Source organism: Mandrillus leucophaeus, unplaced genomic scaffold (genome assembly GCF_000951045.1).
Source record: "Mandrillus leucophaeus isolate KB7577 unplaced genomic scaffold, Mleu.le_1.0 Scaffold47, whole genome shotgun sequence".
Lineage (NCBI taxonomy): Eukaryota > Metazoa > Chordata > Mammalia > Primates > Cercopithecidae > Mandrillus > Mandrillus leucophaeus.
In genome coordinates this window covers 6,079,915-6,092,994 of record NW_012105031.1, presented here as the reverse complement: position 1 = coordinate 6,092,994, position 13,080 = coordinate 6,079,915, and the positions used below count along the sequence as shown (strand labels likewise).

Here is a 13,080-nt window from a genome sequence, read left to right as displayed (position 1 = left end):
TGCAAGGGACTTGGCTGGAGCAGTGGGCAAAGGCTTCAAATTATGAGGTTAAAAATGCATCAATAAACGATGTTGATCATGTATTTCAAGCAAGAAAGAGACGTGTTTAAAAATGTAGTTTTTAAATATCACCCTAGACGTTGTGCAGAAGATTGATTAAAGTGGGATATGTCTGTGAATAGAAGAACCTCTGTCCAGGAAAGAAGCAGGTTTTAAACTGAGGCAGTAACTAGACATGGCTAGCAGGGTTTAGACAAGGGTTATTTTAAAGAATTGAATAAATGAAAACCAATAATCAAGTGAATATGGGCAAGATAAATAGAATTCTAAAGTGATACCTAAAATTCTGCCTGTGAAGGAAACACATGCTCAGATGGAGACATGAAAAATGTACCTGGGGTACATCCACATGGAAACTTTAAGCATGCAGTTGAGATTTAAGATCTTAGACACATGAATGAGGCAATCATTAGCATACGAGTGATAATTCAAGGCATAGAAGTGGATAATGTCACCTCAGGAAAGTCTACTAAAAAAGTGAAAAATTAATACCCTGCAAAATACAGATAAGGCCATAAAATACCAAAATGGGGAAGTAAAAGAGTAACATGGGTTTGTCCCATCAGATATGCCTTGACATAACATAGGGATAGGAGGTAGTCATTTGACAGCCAAAAATGCCTTGTCATTTAGGTAATTATCAGTTCTACATCATAGGAACATTGCCAAGCAGTAAAGGGAGGAGGGAATTTCAGGTTGGTAGGTGTACTTAGCAGTACACCATCAATGCCATCAAGAAGTAGGGCATTAATGAGAATAAAAATGGCCATTACATATGTCAATGCAAAAGTCTTTGTTGAATTCAGCAGTGCTGGGCAGACCAGCATCCTGATAATAAAGAAGGGTACTTGTTATAGGTTTTATTGGAGCTAATTTTCTAACTCCAGTATCTCGTTTTTTGAAACAGTGTTGTTGCAGATGTAATAAAAATGAGGTTATAATACATTAGAGTAAGCCCTTAACTCAAAACGATTGATGCCCTTATAAGAAGATGACCATGCGAAGACACAGACACACAGAGAAAACACCATGTGGTGACTGAAGCAGAGATTGGTGTAATGCAGCTACAAATCAACAAGCAACTATGATTGATGGCCACCACCAGAGGCTAGGAAGAGGCGAGGAAAGATTCTACTCAAATTTTCAGATTCTCAGAGGAAACCTGGCCCTGCTAATGCCTGTATTCCAGACTTCCAGCCTCCAGAAGTAGGAGACTCAATTTCTGTTGTTTTAAGCCACCCAGTTCGTGCTACTTTGTTATAGCATTCCTAGGGAGCTGATACAGCTCCCAACTGGGCTCAAAGCTCAATCAGAGGAGAAGGGAAAGTTCTGAACCAGAATATACTTGGTTCGCTCTCCCACAGTCTCCTGGTCATTGGATGATGTTGGCCCTTGATTTCAGCCAAGGACCTCCATTAATTCAAGTAAAATTGAGAAATAGTTTTTCTTTTATTTTTAACCACATGATGTCAATAAACAGGTGAACTTAATTTACACTTGAAAATATATTTATTCTTCTGGTCTTGTGCCTTTCTTAAACTTTGTTACACATACAAGGTTAACTGGATAATTAAAGTCATTTCCTAGAATATTTAGGTCATAAAAATAATTAACCTGAATCATCTAGGTGATGAATTAAAAAAAAAAAAAAGGCATGAGGGCGGTATTTTCTCCTGACCTGTATATAAAAATGCTTCAATTTTCATAAGACTTCTGATGCATGGACACAGCCCCATTTTAAAAAACTAGAAATAAAAGGTCTATATAAAAAATATGCATTCGCAAGAGTTCCATTTTTCTTTTGAATATATCCATTAAGCCCTCAGACGTCTTATTTTTCCCATTTTTTTACATTATCACTGTAGGGTCTCCTAGCAGTGAAGAATACTCTCATAATTTTTTATCTAGTATACCATATCTCAAAGTTCTTGGAATAACCTATGTGTTTTATGTTTGCATTCTTTCAGGAGAGAAAAATATATATATCTCAGGAAAGAAAAAATCCAGCACCTACGGCATAATGTTAGGAGAGAACGCGCCAACAAAATCTAACTTCCACAATAAATCTGTTCTGTCAGCTCCTTGACAGGCATGTTTATGTTGACCTCTTTCTGTTTGAAGAGAGAGGAAAGAAACTGGTGTTGATCAAAGGTTACAGCAGAATAAAAAATATACTGGGACACGAAATTGTGACATGTATTTCCCCCACCAGTCAGGACTCTATGTTCAATATTTTTATTTCATTATGCTTACAAAAGCAAATGAATGTCTCTTTATATTTCCTTAAGAATGAAAAGATGAATGTTTCTTTCTTTGCAAGTTCCATGGAAGCTAGCAACATTAATACTATAAACATTTTAATACTTGATAATGGTTATGTCTTCAAAATGCAAAACGTTTTATTCTGACAAATAAAAACTCTAAAAAAAAGATGCATCCTTCTTTGTTGTTACATACAAATGGGCTTATATTGCACCAATCTGTTCACTTCATCAAAGTATTTGAGGGTTCATTTGAAAGATTACATTTTCTAACTAAGCATACCTTATAAATTTGCATTATATGTCCACTAACAGATGTATATATGTCCTCTGTTGTATGTTTAAGATGTTGCATGGACTTAACAATGCAAAACATTATATTAATGCCTTTCTAATGAAACAAATTGGAGTCTCAGATCTCTTTTAATCTTCTGAAGGTGATTTAAAAAAAGGTAACCATGTATATAAACAGATGTGAATTTCACAAAACACTTCTATAAAAATAAAAATACCTAGCACAGTAGCATGCACACAGTGTGCAATTTCATGGAAAAAGGAAAAAAGAAAATAAATAAGGAAGGGAGATTTAAAGTGAGGAATATTTTGCATATATAACATTTCTAATATTCTTTCAGTGAAAGACTTAGTACCATCTTTTTTTTTTAACATGGCAAGGTCATTCCACAAAATATGAAATAAAATCAGTAACAGGGATAGGTATCTTAAGCCTATGATGTGGGTTTCATTACTAGGTGAATGTTCTTGCTTGATGTCTAGGTGTTTGAAGTGTTAGCCACGTGGAAAAGCACCTAAACTGTTAAAATTCTGCTTCTGCAACCTCCCAGGACTTCCAGGCAGCCATTAACAATATGGCCACTTGAGTGCTCTCTGTGTGACAGGCACTGTGCTGGGTGCTATAGTGATCTAAGGACTTGGAAAGACATATAAAATGCAAATTATACATTCCTAAGAAAGACATGGATAAAGGCATTTAAGAGAGAAGATTACTTCTTTGAGTAAGCTGGGAGATCAAGAAATACTATGGGGAAGCGGGAACATTTTAACTGATTTTGAAGGATATACAAGATTTAAAGATACATCAGTGGGGATAAAAGACCATCCTGGGCAGAGGGAATCTGTAAAAATGGGGATTATCAGAGCATCCACTTCACAATAATTGAGAGGATCAAGTAAGATGCTTTCTATAAAAGTAATCTCTAAAATATAATTTTAATGTGATGATTAGTATTCAGCAGAAATGGTAGGGTGGGTGCTCTGAGTTCATAGACTTAACAATTCCAGAAATTTTACAGTTTGTTCCCAGTACCAATTAGAGAAAATTATCCTTCAAAACCCTGTTTTGGTGAAGACCTATTTGAATAAGACTACAGAACTTTATTAAAAGATGTAAATGTCTTCTAGGAGCTTAAAAAATAAATACTAAGAGGTAGTATTTTTCAAATTAATGTAGATATTAATAAAATTCCAACAGACATAAGTAATTTTTAGAAATTGACCAAATTATTCTAAAATTAATATGAAAAATATAAAAATACAGGATATTTTTTTAATTTGGGAGATGGGAATATCAATAAGAGAGAAGAGTGGCTGCCTTACATATTAAAAACATGTCAGAAGTCCACAATAATTAAACTTGTGAGGCTGGTCGAGAATAGCAAAGACAGTTTTACTGAAGAGAATAGAAAGAACAAACATAGAAAAGCATAGAGCTAAACAATCCATACTTGGTAAATCTAACAATTCAAATAGTTTAGGAAGGAAGATGTATTTATCAATAAATTTTGCTACATCAATAAAGTTCTTACAAGATATATCAACTTCAGAATAGACAACATTTGTAGTTTGCAGCTGATCTAAAGCAAAACCCATTAAAGGCTTAACAGAAACAACTGATCCCTGGCTGGAGAGCCAGAAAAGTTACCAGCCAGATTTCTGAGTACAGACCACCACCAAACAGAGTGGAACACCTTGGACAACAATATAAGCATGAATCCTGCAAGCATAAACCCAATAGTAACCCAAGATGCCAGAGAACAAAGGCCCAAATAAAAAGACATAAATAGAAAAATAGATATAAACATACATATATAATTATATATTTAACTTTAAAACACAATTTAGAGCTGAATATAGTGCTGAAAATAGCTTTGGCAGACAAAATCCCAAAACATTTATTGGTCTAGGGATCATGTGGACAGCCCTTGGATAAACCTAACTACTCAGGTTACCTGGGCTACTCACCAGGATAATAATAACGGCAATTACTTGAAAATATTTTATAGTATTTCTATGGTTCCAGGTTTTTCCTTCTGCAAGTTCCTTTAGGGACAGGGAGCTAGTTTACTTAACTCCAGAGCTCTACTTTCTAGGAAAGAACCCACTGCATAATTGAACATAAATATTTAATGAATATTTGAATTAAACTAGGGGCTCTATGAGACTCCTGACTATGGTTTTCTATATTTTCCTCCAAATCTTAATCATTCTGATATCTTTTTAAATATAAAAACTTTTTTTGGCTTCATGCTTTCTAGAAAGTACATTGATAATGACTCATAAAATTAATTCTTGGAAACCACCATGTTTTGTAATTTAAACCAGTAAATAAGCAACACCCTGGAAAGAAAACAAACCTGGATCTTCATGCAACAGGGTTACCTAAGTAAATATTCTAAGACTGTAACAATTAAGAAAACACTAAAACCAAGCTTTATTTTCTCTCTTTTATTTCAACAAATACTTAAGAAGAATATGACTTGCCCTTGCCCTTTACCCATAGGGAATACACACACATGTATACACACACACACACATACACATACACACACCCTTACTCCCTGGGTTTTACGATGGTTAGCAAACCTGAGCCATTTAAAATTACTCATATAAAAATGATACTGCTAATATTTTGGAAAGACTCTTAATAAAAAAAGAAGTATTTAAGAACTAACAGATATAAACTGGCTTTCTCATAGTGTGTTTACATTATTGCACCCCAAAGATAAGATTTTTTTAATGTAGTCCTTTAGTGAAAATAATATATTTCAAAAGCACTAGTTTTCCTCTGAAGAAGCACAGAAAGGTAATATGTAATAATTGCCGTTGAAAGCTATAGCCTCACAGTGTAACTTCAGCAGCCCCTGATCCCTTTTTCTCTGTGATTCCCAGCACTGTCTCCTGTCACTTAATTTATTCACCATCATATCACAGTCCTACAGTAATTCTTACTCCTCCAGAGCTCTGAGAGAACAGTAGGAACATTTTACTTCAAAGAGCCACTGTTGCAGAAGCAGAGGGCCCCCACAGAAGCAAACAATCAGATCTTTATTTCCCTTTCAAAGTGACTGATTAGACAGCAGTTTTACAGTGACCATTATAAAGTGCTCGCATGTGTCAGAAACCACTCTTTGTGTATGTGTGTGTCTGTGTGTGTGTGTGTGCAAGTACATACCCTCTTAATCTTCACAACAACCCTATATGACTGTTGTCATCACCGCCATCTTATGGATGAGGGAACTGAGGCTTATGGAGTTAAAATCATAGAGTTAATCATTGGCCATGATCAAAACCTGTTTACTGTGATCCTAGAGGCGATGTTATTTATACCAGGCTCTACTGCCTCCCCAGGGCAGGCATTCATCCAATCTGCCTTTCAAGGCAAAGCAAAAAGATTATTTTCCTCTACCCTTCTTTAAATGTACATACTTTCTGATCTAGGAATTGAGATATTTCTATTTTTAGATAGCTAAGTGGCTGAGGATTATCTCTCCTGTCAAAATGATATTCCCCATGTGGCTTGTATTGAATAAACTTATTAACAGTAAATTTTTCTCAGGTAAACTTGAGCTTTCACACACACACACAAAAATGGTATCCATGAAAGAGTGCCTTTAAATGGTTTAAGTCACAGCAGATACACTTGGATATTCAAAGTGTCTCATTACAACCTAGGAGATGGAAGTCTTCTCTTTGACCAAAGCTTTATCTCTCCATCTGCTCTTGTTCAATCACATTAGTAATTAGAAGATTTCCATATCAATTCCAAAGCCTGGGCTGGGCAGAACAGGGGCATTCCTGTTATTTCCTTTCACAAATTGCAAATTTGGCTCCTGTTTTAACAGCTAAGCTTATTGTGTCTTCACCATTGCTCATCCAGCCAATATTCCCATAGATCTTTTTTTAAAAGACAAAAAAATTAACAGCCTCAAAACTTACAGGGGAAAATTTTTCCTACTAGGAAAGACTATCCATGCATCTAGATAAAACAGAAGACATGGTTTTGAGTAGGAAATCAAGGTTGTCAACTTGCATTTTGCTTTGCAATTTATACTTTTCACATTCCCATTTTCTGCCTCTATATTTTTGTTGAATGTCTGCTACACATCACACCACATCCTAGGTACCATCCTAGGAGATACAGGAGGAAAAAAATTTTATTAATCCTATGAAACTTACATTCTGTAGGAGCAGGCAATAAACAAGTAAAAAAAATATATAAGAAAGAACATTTCAGAAAGTTGTAAGTGCTATGAAGGAAATAAACAGTATGATACGTTAGAGAATGAAAGTTAATGATGGGGGGGGCATCATGATGTGGGGTGGTGGAGAACAGAAAGGCTGGTCTTACCCAGGAATTGCCTTTGGGTTGAGATCTGAAGGATGAAAAGCAACCAGCCACTGGAGAAGCTAGGAAACAGTACTCCAGGCATCACTTCATTTATTCCTCTATGTGACCCAGTGAAGTGAACATTTTAGAGAAAGTAACACATTTCACAGTTAAGAACACTGACTTGGAAGTTAACTTCCAAGAAGTTAAGTGATTTACCCATAGGCACCCACCAATGCCCCTATCAAAGATGACTCAGGAACCATGACTCATGGCAATGCAGTGCTTTCTCTTATCAATTCTCAATCATAAACACACATACTTAACATGAAATTCAAGTTACTTTTCTGTCTGGTTTTCCAAAAGATTAAGAAAAACAGTTAAATGACTCAAATGTTATTTATCTCATTCCTTGAATCATCCTATAAATGCATTATGGGGACTTAACTATAAATAACCAAGAATATATAAATAAGTAGTATTAGAAACTTATAATCCTTGGTTTTGGCATGTTATATTTATGCAATCTTATTAACTCTATTTGCTTTTCATTAATTACTATTAAATAAGCTACAGTAAAACAAGAAATATGCATTTGAAATAATACAATTGTTGTCATCCACTATATATAACGTGGAAGTAACTACTGAACTGTATAAATGTGTTTATAAACATATTATTTCTCTTTCATAAACGGTTTAGTTTATGTGTGTTGAGCTACTCTTGCATTGCTATAAAGAAATGCCTGACACTGAATAATTTATAAAGAAAAGAAGTTTAATTGACTCACGGTTCTGCAGGCTGTACAAGCATGGCACCAACACCTGCTCGGTTTCTGGTGAGGGCCTCAGGAATGTTACAATTGCGGTGGAAGGTGAAGGGGAAGCAGGCATGTCACGTGACTAGAACAGGAACAAGAGGGTGAGTGAGGGGGGGACGTTTCACACACTTTTAAACAACCAGATATCACAAGTGCTGACACACTATCCTGAGGATAGCACCAAGCCATGAGTGATCCACCCCCATGACCAAACACCTCCCACCAGGCCCCACCTCCAACAATGAAGATTACAATTTAACATGAGATTTGGAAGGGACACATTTTCAAATTATATCAAATCAATGTGATTTACACACACACACACACAGTAAAGATAATAAATTTCTGGTATACTAGGTAGGACCACTTCCAACCCACTGGTAAAATAAGTACTTATTTGTGAGTGCCCTCAGATTATATTTTTAAGTACCTTAATAATCAGAATACATATTTTCAAAATTTGTAAATTGCTCTTTATCCTCTACCTGTTACCCCCCTACACACAGATATGAACAGACACACACACCCCCTTAGTACTTTCCTTCTTACAGTTTATGTTTCTACATCTCAGAAAAGGTAGGGGAAAGAGTATAGGGTGGCCTATAACTCTTCTGTTGTTGAAAAGATGAGAGCTATAGAAAATATAACAGCTAGCATGTTCAACACTTAACAGGAAAGTGATGAAAGTCTGGGGTTTCTTTTGTGCTTGGAAAAGAGAAAAGGGAAAAGAAACACAGAGGCATTCTTGGGGATGAAGAGGCCCTTAGCAACCACCCAAGAAAAACTCCTTCAACCTCTGTTGAAGAGAATCTCAACAACCCCTGTCTGCTATCGGACAAGAGAATCTCCTTCAACCTCTGTCTGCTATCGGAATTTAGAGTTTGGTCAGAATGCACAAGTGGAGTTCTATTAGTCTCTAAGTACTCACAAGTCATTCTTTTCTTGATCCGAGAACTTTCGAGTTTCATATCTTTGTAACTGCCATTTTAGTTCAAGTGAGTCCAGAGGTAAGTGAAATAAGGTGTGTGGGCAGAATCTAGCATTTCTATAACACTAGACTTACTTTCTGTACATTTCAGTTCCACTAAAGAAGGGTCTCTGGAAAATATTGGAGCATCTGCTCTCTCAAACCAGAGGATAGTTTCTGTCAGAGCAATCACTGCTTTTGGAAAACTAAATCACCCCCAGACACAGGTTATAGAAGACCAACTTCCCAATACATGGATAATACATATGTGGGTAAGTATCTGAGGTTTGAGATACATAAGGTACATGTAAAATGCATGAACCACATCTTAAGTGAGATCTTAATCACGTCTTGATTGCAACGCTTAAATCTATGTAAACTTGGAGAAAATTTGGTCCTCTGAAGTTCAATTTTCTCTTTGCAAACATTGAATAGTATCCCCAATCTTGCTGAGTTATTTCTATGATGAAACGAGATAATACATACAAAATGTTCAGTAAAGGCTTAACAAAGACATCCAGATTAGTTCTATGTACTTGGAGAGAAAAGAGTTAACACATTTGGTTTGAGATAGATTTGCTGTGTACACCATACGAAGTCCTTGCAGGAAGGAAAAGAAAGCAGATGATTGATCTAATCTCCCTGCCAAGAAGATAACTGGACCTTGGAGCAAATGCCGGAATGATATTTGCTATGAGGGAAGATCTTATCTATTGAATGTTCTTAACAAGATGTCCATGATTAGGAATTACTTGTAGAAAATCAACCTAGCGCCAATGGATTCATGAAAAATGACTCCCTGGGATAAGTCACACATACTAGGGTCCTGGATTTTTCCTTTCTTTCATGACTCACTGTCCTACCTTTCATCACCCATCCCTGAACCTTTGGAAATATGCAATGCCTTATGGCAGAGCTACAGTTAGGTAAGATAAAAACCATAAGGGATGCTAGTTAACTGGATTTTATTCTGCTTCTGACTCTATGTTATTTAGTATGTGTCCATCCAGTTCAGTTTGCTATTTTTAATAATTACAAATGTTTTTAACTATTTTATAAAGATATCAAAGACAATATATTCCTATGTGAAAGTGTCCAGTAATATCAGCTTTTCACTTTTAAGAGAATTTCCCATGGTTACGATTCAATGTTCTAATTTATGCTAAGGAAATTTTAAAAATAACGTTTCATGGATAGAAACATCTATAGATTTCCACGCATGGATTTTGTCTGCTTCCTAAGATACCTGAGTCCTAAAACCTGTGAAACTATAGAAAACCATTTTAACATTTCTTTGTCTTCATTTTCCAACTGAAACATGAAGAGAAAAAATTCTGTTCCTATTTTTTTAACTTCACGAGGATGCTTTAGAGTGTCCTGATGACAGATTATAATTATTTTTTAGCATGTCAGTGAGCAATAATACATTACAACAGAAATCTTAGTGTAAGCTACAGAATGAATCATTAAAATTACTAAAAGTAGTGCAATGCTTTACACAAAATTTTCTTACATGTATTATTTCATTTAATTCTCCAAATAGGCCATAAGATAAGGTCATAATTATATCTTCATTGTGCAGATAAGTAAACTGAGGCTCAGTGAGGATAACTGGCTAATCCCAGATTTCAAACTAAGGAATGTGAAAGAGAAAACTAAAATAATCATATTAATTGAATATTATGAGAAGAGTCAAGCGGAGGGTTTTTGAATGGTCAAGAATTGTGAAGGGTCTGATATTTTACCCTACTTACAAGCTAACAAGTTAGCCTGCTACAGTTCTATGGATGCTGGCAGAATATGAGTATCTTGGGTCAGAGACAAAAGATAGTTTATTACAGCAATAGCAGTAGCCAGAATGTCAGCATTTGCACTGGTTCCCCAAGCTCCAATTCCCACAAAGCGACATAAAGAGGCTCAGGTGACATCTGCACATGAAGGAGGTTGTACTGCAGAAGAAAAAAACTGAAAACAGTGAAACTAAGCCTTTTAAAAGGAACAATGAGAATGCCTATTCTTTGCTCCAGAGGGAGACACTGTCTCTGTCTTCCCAGGCTGTTTACTATAGGCATACTGAAAAAATAGCTCGGAACAAAAGCGGTCAGTACTTAACTCTCAAGACATGCAGAAATGCAAGAGACCCAAGGGGAATTGTCTTCTAATGATATACTACCTGTTTTATAGTCCCGTCCTATTTGATGACAGTAAGTTAGGTGCAATTAAAAGCAAACAATGGCAAAAATGGCATGGACCTTGAACCATTCTGCAACTGATAACCAGGCAACCGTTTACCACACTGAGATTTAGGAAGTGTTTAACATGTGATTAATAATTTTCTGATAAATGAGAAATCTGAGGACTAGTAAGAATTCATGGAATTTGATTGGAACATACAAATGGTATAAGCTGAATTAAAATATAGGCTTTTAGATGCCATAACATTAGCATTTTACTCATGCCCCCTATTTCATACCTCTTTTAAGCCAGTTACCTTAAAAAATAATTAAATGATAGAATTTTCCAGCTAAAAACAACTGTGATTTCCCCTTACTAGGTTGACTTTTTGTTTTAAGCATCACATAGAGAGAGACTGCCTTAACTTGCTGCATCCCTTCCTATCAGAGGAAATTCTCATTGAGCGTAAATGAAACAACCTTGAGTTAGCCACAATTAATCTCTATATTTGACATGTTCCTTTTACTTTCTATGAGCAAGTAGCAAAAGAAACTCTGATTGACTAAAATTCTAAATGTGATGCTGATATAAAATATCCATTAGTGGAAAGTCAGCCTATTTATAAATCCGTTAAAGCCAGCAGCATTACCCTAATTCACAGTGTTAAATGACAAGATTAGTAGGTGACTTCTTTCAGCTGATGACACATTAAATGGCTATGATTTTTTTAAAAAGTCTCTTAGTTGAATTGTTTTACAGAAACTGTGCTCACTGGCACACTGTGGCTCTTCTATTTCTAGTTCAAGTCCTTATAAATATACTTTTGAAATAATTCCAGAAAACACATACTTTTAAAGTTCTGCTCATTACCTTGTGGGCAAAACCTTAGAGCAAAATAGTCTTCTCACATAAACCGGCAGATTTTTAGTAGAGGTAACCAGGAAAACTTGATAGCAAAGCCTTAGATTTTTTGGCTTCATCCCTATGCCAAGACACCCAGCATTTCATTAGATGTTCACTTCATTGAATTATGATATTTGGTATCTAAAGGTCTCATTTAAAGGCAACATCTCTCAGGATAGTTAGTCACCAGTTGGTCTGTAAAAGAATGAGGCATGTACATTTTGATAAGTGGTAAACTGTGAGTGAAAAGCATGCGAAAGCAGATATGTGGCAGATATCATTTTCTTTTTTAGCCACCAACTATCTATGTAGATAAATCTTCAGAAACACACAACCAAGACTTCAGTAATTGAAGACCACATAACAGGCTCCTCTAGTGCAATGAATATCCCTACACCTCTCCCTGCAGAATCAGTAAGGTTTAATAGACATATAACCACAGTAAAGGAAAACCAGATAACATAACCAGAGTCAACAAATCATAACATAAATCCTCAGCTGGAAACTGCCAAGGTTTCACAACTGAAGCAACCAGGAAACTGAACAGGCAGAGAGGAGGTTTCACGGAACACACCAGATACAAATATTCTGTGGGGTTTCCAACAGTGTGAAAGCCATGAGGCAAAAATCATAAAACTGCATGAAGCTTCAGGATCAATGTGTGTACAAAGAAAATGCGTTTAGAGGATAAAGGTAACCTAGGAATTCTTGTCTCCATATGATCTACACAATAGTTTTTAATATAAAGTTATTTATATACATTATGGACTTGTCTTATACCATATTTTAATTATTTCAAAATAGAAAAACAATTTTTTTAGCATCATCTATGTGCCAGGCCCTGTTCTAAGCACTTTAAATGTATTACCTAATTTATGCCTCACACCATACTATGAAAGTAAGTACTGGCCAGGCATGGTGGCTCACACCTGTAATCCCAGCGCTTTGGGAGCCTGAGGCGGGCGGATCACGAGGTCAAGAGATCGAGACCATCCTGGTGAACATGGTGAAACCCCATCTCTACTAAAAATACCAAAATTAGCTGGGTGTGGTGGTGCATACCCGTAGTCCCAGCTACTCAGGAGGCTGAGGCAGAAGAATCACTTGAACCCGGGAAGTAAAAGGAAAGGAAAAGGAAAAGGAAAAGGAAAAGGAAAGGGGAAAGGAAAGGAAAGGAGGGGAAAGGAAAGGAAAGGAAAGGAAAGGAAAGGAAAGGAAAGGAAAGGAAAGGAAAGGAAAGGAAAGGAAAGGAAAGGAAAGGAAAGGA

The 13,080-nt window shown here is 36.0% G+C and overlaps 1 long non-coding RNA gene across 1 annotated transcript; it reads left to right on the top strand.

The window, feature by feature from the left end:
* The first annotated feature begins 964 nt into the window (after nucleotides 1-964).
* LOC105550206 lies at nucleotides 965-2,489 on the top strand. Its single transcript, XR_001007664.1, has 2 exons — nucleotides 965-1,178; nucleotides 2,028-2,489. It is a non-coding gene; the product is annotated as an uncharacterized LOC105550206 (long non-coding RNA).
* The last annotated feature ends 10,591 nt before the right edge of the window (nucleotides 2,490-13,080 follow it).